This window comes from Arachis hypogaea, chromosome 14 (genome assembly GCF_003086295.3).
Source record: "Arachis hypogaea cultivar Tifrunner chromosome 14, arahy.Tifrunner.gnm2.J5K5, whole genome shotgun sequence".
Lineage (NCBI taxonomy): Eukaryota > Viridiplantae > Streptophyta > Magnoliopsida > Fabales > Fabaceae > Arachis > Arachis hypogaea.
This window is the reverse complement of record NC_092049.1, coordinates 105124582-105136397: the sequence shown is the minus strand read 5'-3', so window position 1 is coordinate 105136397 and position 11816 is coordinate 105124582. Positions and strand designations below refer to the sequence as shown.

The window sequence follows — 11816 nt, the reverse complement described above, 5'->3', positions numbered from 1 at the left end:
AAATTTCTAATGGAGGACCTTATTTCATTCATGAAACTTAGTGTGGTCTTGGATAGATCAGAGACTATGGTTGCCAGGCTAGAATGGCTCTGTTCAGAATTCTCTGTCTGTTGCTGAGAAGATGATGGAAAAGGCTTGCTATTGCTGAACCTATTTCTTCCACCATTATTGTTGAAGCCTTGTTGAGGCTTCTGTTGGTCCTTCCATGAAAAATTTGGATGATTTCTCCATGAAGGATTATAGGTGTTTTCATAGGGTTCTCCCATGTAATTCACCTCTGCCATTGCAGGGTTCTCAGGATCATAAGCTTCTTCTTCAGAAGATGCTTCTTTAGTACTGTTGGATGCAGTTTGCAATCCATTCAGACTCTGAGAAATCATATTGACTTGCTGAGTCAATATTTTGTTCTGAGCCAATATGACATTCAGAGTATCAATTTCAAGAACTCCCTTCTTCTGAGGCGTCCCATTGTTCACAGGACTGTTCTCAGAGGTGTACATGAACTGGTTATTTGCAACCATTTGAATGAGTTCCTGAGCTTCTACAGGGGTTTTCAGATGAAGAGATCCTCCTGCAGAATGGTCCAATGACATTTTTGACAACTCAGACAGACCATCATAGAATATACATATGATGCTCCATTCTGGAAGCATGTCAGAAGGACACCTTTTGATCAATTGCTTATATCTTTCCCAAGCTTCATAGAGGGACTCACCTTCTTTCTGTCTGAAGGTTTGGATTTCCACTCTAAGCTTGCTCATCTTTTGAGGTGGAAAGAACTTGGCCAGGAAAGCATTGACCAGCTTTTCCCAAGAGTTCAGGCTTTCCTTAGGTTATGAATCCAACCATGTTCTAGCTCTGTCTCTTACAGCAAAAGGGAAAAGCATAAACCTGTAGACCTCGGGATCAACTCCATTGGTCTTGACAGTGTCACTGATTTGCAAGAATTCAGCTAAGAACTGATGGGGATCTTCCAATGGAAGTCCATGAAACTTGCAATTCTGTTGCATTAGAGAAACTAATTGAGGCTTAAGCTCAAAGTTGTTTGCTCCAATGGCAGGAATTGAGATGCTTCTTCCATAGAAGTTAGAAGAGGGTGCAATAAAGTCACCAAGCATCTTCCTTACATCTCCACCATTGTTATTGGGTTTGGCCGTGTCTCCTTCTTTTTCAAAAATTTCTGTCAGGTCCTCTCCAGAGGGTTGTGCTTTAGCTTCTCTTAGTTTCCTCTTAAGAGTCCTTTCAGGTTTAGGATCAGCTTCAATAAGGATGTCTTTATCCCTGTTCCTGCTCATATGAAAAAGAAGAGAACAGAAAAGAAGAGGAATCCTCTATGTCACTGTATAGAGATTCCTTTATGTGAGTAGAAGAAGAGAAGAATAAAAGAAGGAGAAGAGAAAAATTTGAAGACAGAGAAAAAGAGGGGGTTCGAATTAAGAGTGTTAGTAGATAAATAAATAAATAGAAAGAGATGAGAGGGAGAGTTTTTGAAAATAATTAAAAAGAAAAGGAAAATATTTTTGTTTTTATTTAAAAATTAGTTATAATTCGAAAATTAAAAAGAAAAAAAAAATAAAATTTGAAAACTAAATAAATTACTTAATTAAAAAGATTTTTGAGAAAGTGGTTAGTGATTTTCAAAAATCAGAGAGAGGAAAGTAGTTAGATAGTTTAAAAAAGATAAGAATTTTTAAAATCAAACAAAAAGTTAGGTGGTTAATTGAAAAGGATTTTGAAAATCAATTTTGAAAATATAAGAAGTTAGAAAAGATTTTGAAATTAAGTTTTGAAAAAGATATGATTGAAATTTATTTTGAAAAAGATTTGAAAAAAGAAATTTAAAAAGATTTGATTTTTTTTAAAATTGAAGTTAATTACTTGACTAACAAGAAACAAAAAGATATGATTCTAAAATTTAAAGATTGAACCTTTCTTACTAGGCAACTAATAACTTAAAATTTTTGACTCAAAACATTAATTGTTTGTAAAGTTTTCGGAAAATATGAAATAAAAATAAGAAAAAGATTTTGAAAATCATTTTGAAATTTTTGAAATTTCTAAGAAGAAAAATGAAAGAGATTTGATTTTTGAAAAAGAACTTGAAAAGATAGAATTTTTAAATTGAAAATTTGACTTGACTCATAAGAAACAACTAAGTTTTAAAAAAATTTGACTAAGTCAATCTAAATTTTTGAAATTTATGAGAAGAATAAGAGAAAGATATTTTTTTATTTTTGAATTTTTAATGAGGAGAGAGAAAAACATCAAAATGACTCAAAACATGAAAATTCAAGATCAAAACACATGATGCATGCAAGAACACTTTGAATGTCAAGATGAACACCAAGAACACTTTGAATGTCAAGATGAACACCAAGAACTTATTTTTGAAAATTTTTAAGAAAAGACACACATGCAAGACACCAAACTTAGAAATTTTCAATGTTTAGACACTAACAAATTGAAAATGCATATGAAAAACAAGAAAAGACACAAAACATGAAAATGCAAAGATCAAAGAAAGAAAATCATCAAGAACAACTTGAAGATTATGAAGGACACATGCATGAATTTTCGAAAATTTTTAGGAAATTAAATAGATGCAATTGACACCAAACTTAAAAATTGACACTAGACTCAAATAAGAAACATCAAATTATTTTTGATTTTCATGATTTTATTAATTTTTTTGGATTTTTCGAAAATTATTTTGGAAAAGAAAATAAAGATTTGAAAATTTTTAATAAGAATTCCAGGAATCATGCAATGTTAGTCTAAAGCTCCGGTCTAGGAATTAGACATGGTTTACTAGCCAACCAAGCTTTCAGTGAAAGCTTCGGTCTAAAACACTAGATATGGCCAATGGCCAGCCAAGCTTTAGCAGATCATTACATTCAACAGCAAGATTGATAGAAATCAACAAGCTCTTATGATGATAAGTTGAAACCTCGGTCCAAAAGATTAGACATGGCTTCACAGCCAGCCAGACTTCAACAATTCATCATGAAACTCTAGAATTCATTTTTAAGAATCCTAAAGACATAGAATAATTTATTTATTTTATATATTTTTTTTGAAAATTTTTTGAAAATAAAAAGCTTAAAAATAAAATAAAATTACCTAATCTAAGCAACAAGATGAACTGTCAATTGTCCAAAATCGAACAATCCCCGGCAACGGCACCAAAAATTTGGTACACACGATTGTAATCTCAACTCCTTTTCACAACTCCGCACAACTAACCAGCAAGTGCACTGGGTCGTCCAAGTAATAAACCTTACGTGAGTAAGGGTCGATCCCACGGAGATTGTCGGCTTGAAGCAAGCTATGGTCATCCTTGTAAATCTCAGTCAGGCGGATTCAAATGGTTATGAGGTTTTGATAATTAAAATATAAATAAAATATAAAATAAGATAGAGATACTTATGTAATTCATTGGTGAGAATTTCAGATAAGCGTATGGAGATGCTTTGCTCCTTCTGAATCTCTGCTTTCCTACTGCCTTCATTCAATTATTCATACTCCTTTCTATGGTAAGCTGTATGTTGGGGATCACCGTTGTCAATGGCTACCGTCCATCCTCTCAGTGAAAATGGTCCAAATGCGCTGTCACCGCACGGCTAATCATCTGTCGGTTCTCACTCATGTTGGAATAGGATCTATTGATCCTTTTGCGTCTGTCACTACGCCCAACACTCGCGAGTTTGAAACTCGTCACAGTCATCCCATCCCAGATCCTACTCGAAATACCACAAACAAGGTTTAGACTTTCCGGATCTCAAGAATGCTGCCAATTGATTCTAGCTTATACCACGAAGACTCTGATCTCACGGAATGGAGGGCTCTGTTGTTAGGAGAGGCAACCATGCGTCGTGAACTAGGAGGCCAAGAGATATGCATTCAAGCTTGTTTTCATGTAGAACGGAAGTGTTTGTCAGGCACACATTCATAAGTGCGAATGGTGATGAGTGTCACTTGATCATCACATTCATCATGTTCTTGGGTGCGAATGAATATCTTAGAATAAGAATAAGCTTGAATTGAATAGAAAAATAATAGTACTTTGCATTAATTCATGAGGAACAGCAGAGCTCCACACCTTAATCTATGGGGTGTAGAAACTCCACTGTTGAAAATACATAAGTGATGAAGGTCGAGACATGGCCGTGAGGCCAGCCTCTAAACGTGTACAATATGATCTATGATAGCATAAAACTGATCAAGGATATAAAATAAATCACTAAAAGTAGTTTTTATACTAAACTAGTAGCTAGGGTTACAGAAAATAAGTAACTAAGTGCAGATAGTGCAAAAATCTACTTTCGGGGCCCACTTGGTGTGTGCTTAGGCTGAGCATTGAAGCTTTCACGTGTAGAGACTCTTCTTGGAGTTAAACGCCAACTTTGATACCAGTTTGGGCGTTTAACTCCAGCTTTTATGCCAGTTCTGGTGTTTAACGCCAGAATATGGTAGAAAGTGGGCGTTCAAACGCCAGTTGGCATTATCAAAACTCGGGCAAAATATAGACTATTATATATTTCTGGAAAGCCCAAGATGTCTACTTTCCAACGCAATTGAGAGTGCGCCAATTGGGTTTCTATAGCTCCAGAAAAGCCATTCGAGTGCAGGGAGGTCAGAATCCAACAGCATCTGCAGTCCTTTTTCAACCTCTGAATCAGATTTTTGCTCAGGTCCCTCAATTTCAGCCAAAAAATACCTGAAATCACAGAAAAACACACAACTCATAGTAAAGTCCAGAAATGTGATTTTTAAATAAAAACTAATAAAAAATAGTAAAAACTATGTAAAAATAGTGCCAAAAAGCGTATAAATTATCCGCTCATCACCCACCTTCTTCTACTCTACTTTGCTCGAGAATGAGCAAAACTCTTAAGTTTGGTGTTACAAAAGCTTTGCTTTTTGACTTCTACCACTCCTAAGTTTGGAAGAAGAGGATGGAGAAAAACTAGGAAGTATACACAAGGCTGGTGCAGCCGCCTCAAACAAAGACAAAGGAGTGACATTGAAGAGATCAAGCACTACATTGGATCCTCAAGGAGGAGCACTAGCCACCATTATTTAGGTGGATTCGTTCTCTTTACACCCCTTTTCTTGTTATTTTTTTGTTTTCTGCCTGTTTATTTATCTATTCTCTTATTCTAGTTGCATGATCATTTGCATTGATGTCTTAAAAGTTGTAAAATATTCCATATATCTCTCACCTTGCTTAAATAAAAATTTTATTTGAAAAGAATTGAGAGATGCATGAATTTTAAGTTTAAAATAAGATTAGTTTAATTAATTTGATGTGGTGTCATTTGCTTTTATTTTCTGAATGTATGAAATAAACAGTGCATATTTGAAGTTGAAATTTAGAATGTTGGCACTTGAAAGAATAAGGAAAAAAGAAAAAAATATTATTGATAATCTGAAAAATCTGAAAATTGATTCTTAAAGTAAGAAAAAGTAGCAAAAGAAAAAGAAAAAGCATGTTGCAAAAGAAAAAAAATTATTATGCATGCGAAAAAAGAAAGAAAAAATGGCGAAAACAACAACAACAACAACAACAACAACAACAACAATAATAATAATAATCCATTACTGCCCAAAAATGCAGGAAAATGAGGACAGATTGAAAAAGCCAGTAACCCTTTAAACCAAAAGGCAAGGGTAAAAGGACCCAAGGCTTTGAACATCGATGGATAGGAGGGCCCAAAGGATCAAAATCCTGGCCTAAGCGGCTAAACCAAGTTGTCCCTAACCATGTGCTTGTGGCGTGAAGGTGTCAGGTGAAAAGCTTGAGACTGAGCGGTTAAACTCGTGGTCCAAAGAAAAAGAGTGGGCTTAAAAACCATGGACACCTTTATCTGGGGACTCTAGCAAGGCTGAGTCATAATCTGAAAAGGTTCACCCAGTTAAAGTGTCTATGGCAATATTGTATCCGGTGGTAATACTGGAAAACAAGGTGCTTAGGGTCACTGATATAATCTGGATTCTAAGTTTGTAAGGATGCCAACATATCTAAGTTTCAATGGATAGTGAGATGCCAAAACTATTCAGAAGCGAAAAGCTACTAAGTCCCGCTCATCTGATTGTAACTAAGCTTCATTTGAAACTTAGAAATTTATTGTATCTTAATTTTTTTTATCCTACTGTGTTTTTAGTTTCTTGGGGATAAGCAACGGTTTAAGTTTAGTGTTGTGATGAGCGGATATTTTATACGCTTTTGGGCATCATTTTCATATAGTTTTTTTTTAGTAGTTTTTATTTTGTTTTTATTAAATTTTTATAGGTTTTAGTGTTAAATTCACATTTTTGGATTCTACTTTCAGTTTATGTGTTTTTGTGCAATTTCAGGTATTTTCTGACTGAAATTGAGGAGCTGGAGCAGAAGTCCGATTCAGAGACAGAGAAAGCACTACATATACTGTCCAAATCTGACTTGCCTATATTCGAAAGAGCTTTTCTGGAGTTTCAGAAGTCCAAATGGAGTGCTCTCAATGGCTATGGAAAGCTAACTTCCAGAGCTTTCCAGAAATATATAAAAGTTCATACTTTACTTCAGATTAGAAGGTCCAAAACTGGCATCCAACGCCAGCCATCTGACTAGTTCTGGCGTCCAGCGCCAGAAAGGGCTTCCAAGCTGGAGTCCAACGCCCAAACAGGTGCCAGGATTGGAGTTCAACACCCAAGGAAGCCTAAGCACATAGATTTCATCAAAGCTCAGCCCAAACACTCACAAAGTAGGCCCCAGAAGTGGATTTTAGCACTAGATAGACTGTTTTACCCTTACTAGTCACTAGTTTAGTATTTAAAGTAGAAGATTACTCTTTGTTAAGGATCTTCAGCCCTATTTTCGTTTTCACCATTGTATTTTACTTTTAGTATGAGTTTCTAAACCTCCTAGTTTGAGGGGAGGAGCCCTGTTGAGTCCTATGAATTAATAAAAGTACTACTGTTTCTCTTCGATCCATGTTTGATTAATTCTAAGATGTATATTCGTTCTTCATCACTAAGAATGCGTTGAACTGGCATAAGGTTATCACATTCTACATGGGTTCAGAGTGCGTCTTTCATCGGACAATGATGAACCGCCAGCTTGAATATATGTCTCTCAGACGGCTAATCCACGATTTCATTGGGGACTTCTCGAGACATCAGTTTAGCCGATTTTTAGGGAGATTAAGGTCTCTGTGGTAGAGGCTAGAACCCAAGGCACAGCATTCCTCCGATCCGGAAGAACCGACCTTGTTTGTGGCGTCTTGAGTAGGATCATCAAGAAGAATGAACTGTACGAGCTTCACCTTCAATCAGAATGGATCCGCACTAAACCTGAGGTTCAGATTTGGAGGAGTATTGGCAGCTGCTCAAACCAATGTCAATCACATACAGCCTTCCATAGAAGAAATCACTCACAAGCAAAGGAAACAGTACTACCAGAATTAATTTAGAAAGACTAAGCATCTCCAATCCTTTACCTCATTCTTATCCCTCTTTTCACAGTTTACACGACTTCTGAGTTCTAATTTCTCATTTTCTCTATTCCCATTACTGACTCTATTTGATATAAAAAGTAATTTATACAATATTAAAACACGTTAAATTTACCAACATCTCCTACTCTTTCATCTGCTTGATTAAGACCTGCAGGATAACCATAGATTGCTTCAAATGACAATCCTCGTAGGATCAACCCTGACTCGCTCAGGTATTACTTGGTCGACCCAGTGCACTTGCTGGTACACTAGTACGAAGGTGTGGGATTCATGCTACCAGAGATATACCGATCCGACCTCTTGGTTTCATCTCACTATATACCACTTTTTGTAAAAAGCATGAAATCAAGGACCTTAAACATTGACTACATTGTAGTCGATGTAGCATCATCCTACAATTCTTTGATAGGTTGGACAACCTTAAACTAACTAGCTGCTGTCATTTCTGCACCTCACCTATGGATGAAATTCCTAATTAGAAAGGGAATTGTTACTATAAAAGGAAATCAGAAGCTAGTGAGAAAGTGTTATAATAAAGCCTCAACTTAAGGGGTAGTACAAAAGGTAAGAAAGTCAACACTATTAAACTCGGTGGTATCCGAGTACGAGAAGAGCTATGTCCACAACCTGAAGAAAATGTCAAAAAGGTTCAAATCAAAGATCAGACTAAAATGACAATAAATATAGGGGCCAACCTAGATGAGAATTTAAAGGCAAATCTCGTTGAGCTCTTGTAAAGAAAGTTCGACCTCTTTGCCTGAAAAGCCTCTGATATGTCTAGCGTTGACTCCGACCTCATGAGTCACAAACTTACCGTTTATCCAAGCTCCCGACCTGTAAAGCGGAAGAAACTCGGTCCTAAAAGAATGCAAGTTGTAAAAGAACAAGTGCAAGTTTTACTAGAAGCCGGGTTTATAAGGGAGGTAAAATATCCTTTGTGGCTAGCTAATGTGGTCCTTGTGAAAAAGCAAAACGAGAAATAGAATATGTGTATTGATTACACCAACCTCAACAAAGCTTGTCCCAAGGACCCATATCCTCTCCCAAGTATTGATGCTTTAGTTGATTTAGCTTCAGGGTATAGATATCTGTCCTTTATGAACGCATACTCGAGATACAACCAGATCCCGATGTACAAGGTGGACCAGAAAAAGATCTCTTTTATCACTCCAAAGGATAACTATTGTTATGTAGTAATGCCTTTTAAATTAAAAAATGGGACTACATATCAACTATTGATGTACAAAGTGTTTTCATCTCACCTTGAAAAATTGATGGAAGTGTATGTGGATGACATGCTTATCAAAACTAGAGACAATCTCAATATTTTATTCGACCTAGCCAAGGTATTTACCATAATAAGGAAGCATGGGATGAGACTTAATCCTTCAAAGTGCACCATTGCAATAGAGGTCGGGAATTTCTTAGGCTTTATGCTTACTCAAAGTGGTATTGAGGCGTACAAATATACAGCAATATTAGAGATGAAAAGCTCGACTTACCTCAAGAAAGTCCAACAACTAAATAGAAGATTGGCAACTTTATCCAGGTTTCTAGCAAGATCAGCCCTGAAGTCTTTACCCTTGTTCTCAATACTAAAAAAGGGAACTAATTTGAGTAGACTCAGGAATGTGAACAAGCCATCCAAAACTTTTAAACATTCCTAAGCCAACCTCTAATCCTTACTCGACCTGTCCTAGTGGAGGAGCTCATTCTCTACCTAGAAGTCGCAAGTCGGGCTATAGCCTCAACCCTGGTCCGAGAAGATGAACACGAACAACAACCAATCTACTTTGTGAGAAAAGTCCTACAAAGGGGCAGAACTAAACTATAAAAAAATAGAGAAGTTCACATATGCCATTATCATTACTTCAAGAAGACTCCGACCTTATTTTCAAGCTCACACTATAAAGGTCCAAACTAATCAAATCATGAAGCATATTCTACAAAAGACGGACATTGCGAGAAGGATACTACAATTGTCTGTGGAGCTATCTGAATTTAACTTAAGGTATGAAACTCAAATAACAATCAAATCTCAGTATTTGGCCGACTTTGTAGCAGAATACACTGAAGCCTAGGGAGATCCGTCAACTTAGAATTTGTATGTAGATGTGACTCATCCAATAAAGCTAGAAGTTGAGAAGAGGTTATTCTAAAAAATGGACAAGAAACTCGAATTGAACTATCATTAAAGTTCGAGTTCTCTATTTCTAACAATCAAGCAGAATATGAAACCGTATTCGCTGGCTTGAAGCTGGATAAAGAAGTCAGGGCAGAAAGGTTAATCGTGTTTAGTGACTCTCACGTGATAACCTCCCAAGTCAATGGGACTTATCAAGCTAAAGATACCAACATAAAGAAGTATCTGGATGAAGAACGAGAACAATTAGCCCACTTCTCGGAAAGAGAGGTCTGACATATAGCTCAAGAATTCAATGTTCGAGTTGATGCCCTCTTTAAATTAGCCAGCACCAAGTCAGAGGGCAACAATAGAATCATGATCTAAGAAACTCTCCACGCACCATTAGTGCTAAAGAAAGACGACAAGTCAGACACAATGACCATATCCAACCAAAGCGTAGGATGGATGACTCCCATAGTCGAATATCTTAAATTCGATATCATTCCCAAAGATGAAAGGAAAGCAATGAGGCTCACAAGATAAGCCCAAAACTATACCCTAGTCCACAATGTTCTCTACAAAAGAGGGATATCCACACCCCTATTGAAGTGTGTCCCAACCGCCAAGACTAAGGTGGTCTTAGAAGAAGTTCAGAATGGCATATGTGGAAATTACCTAGGAGCACGATCACTAGCCAAGAAAGTAATCCGAGCCGGCTTCTTTTGGCCGATCTTGCAAAGGAGGCAGCCGACTTCATTAAAAAGTATCCACTTTGTCAAAAACATGCTAACTTTCATGTAGCACCTCCAGAAGAACTCATTAGTATTACCTCATCTTGGCCATTTGCAAAATAAGGCCCAGATCTCCTCGGTCCATTTCCAAAAGCCCCTAGACAAGTAAAGTACCTTATAGTAGGTATTGAATATTTTACTAAGTGGATCGAGGCAGAACTTTTGGCAACCATCATAGAAAAAAAAAGTCGGAAGTTCCTCTATAAGAACATTGTCACCTGATTTTGAGTCCCTTACTCCATTATCATAGACAATGGAACTCAGTTCACCGACTCAACCTTCAGAAGCCTGGTGACTAGCCTTAAGATTAAGCACCAATTCACATCAGTAGAACACCCTCAAGCCAATGGACAAGTTGAAGTCACAAACAAAATAGTATTGTCGGGTTAAAACTCTGACTACAAGATGCAAAAGGAGCATGGGTAGACGAGCTTCCTCATATCTTGTGGGCATATCAGACAACTCCCCACTCAACAACTAGAGAATCACCTTTCTGACTTGCTTATGACATAAAGGCCATGCTTCTTGTAGAGATCGTTGAAGAATCTCCAAGAGTTAGATTTTATGACGAAGTGATCAATGTCTAAGCACAAAAGAAAGAACTCGACCTCCTCCCAAAAGTCCAAGAATAAGCTCAGATAAAAGAGGAAGCATTGAAATAAAAGATGGCCTTAAGATACAACTAGAAAGTCATCAGGAGAAGCTTCACCACAAATGACCTCATACTGATCCGAAATGACATTGGAATTTAGAAGTCGCGCGAAGAAAAACTGGCTGTAAACTGGCAAGGGCCTTACAAAGTTGTCAAAGTCTGAGGAAAAGATTACTATAAGGTGTTCAACTCAAAAGGGAACGAGCTCCCAAGATCATGGAACGCATGTAACTTAAAAAGGTACTACAGATAGAAAAGTGCACTTTGCTCCCTGGTGAACTCTTTTTTTCGACTTTATGGCTTTTTTCCGAAAAGGATTTTTTCTGATGGGGGTTTTAATGAGGCACCATAGCAAGGGCTAAAGGTAGAAAGCAAATCCTTAGTAACAAGCTGACTTATGTCAATCTTTTTTCTTTATTAATAATAATTCATTTTTTATTAACTTTCCCCCTCAAACACATTAATTTAAGCTCGAAAAACCAGGAAAATCATTGCTTGACCTGAGTGGTCAGTAAGATGTAGCAACGAGGTAAAAATTAGTATAAGACGTTATATGAACAATTCATGGTCTGACCTCAAATGAGTCGGACCTAAAATGAAAGGTAAGAGTAACTTGATAAAGTCCGATTACTTGAAGTCAGAACTCAAAGGGAAAATAATACTTATATATGAAATGTCCAGAAATGACCAATCTATTTCGTCGACGCCTTTCTCAACTTAGCAAAAATTAGCATCGAAAGTTGTCAAAAGAA

General features: G+C 36.8%; 1 non-coding gene across 1 annotated transcript; it reads left to right on the top strand.

Moving 5' to 3' along the window:
* Positions 1-647: 647 nt before the first annotated feature.
* On the top strand, positions 648-755 carry LOC112745365 (small nucleolar RNA R71). The gene has a single exon (XR_003173297.1). It is a non-coding gene; the product is annotated as a small nucleolar RNA R71 (small nucleolar RNA).
* The last annotated feature ends 11061 nt before the right edge of the window (positions 756-11816 follow it).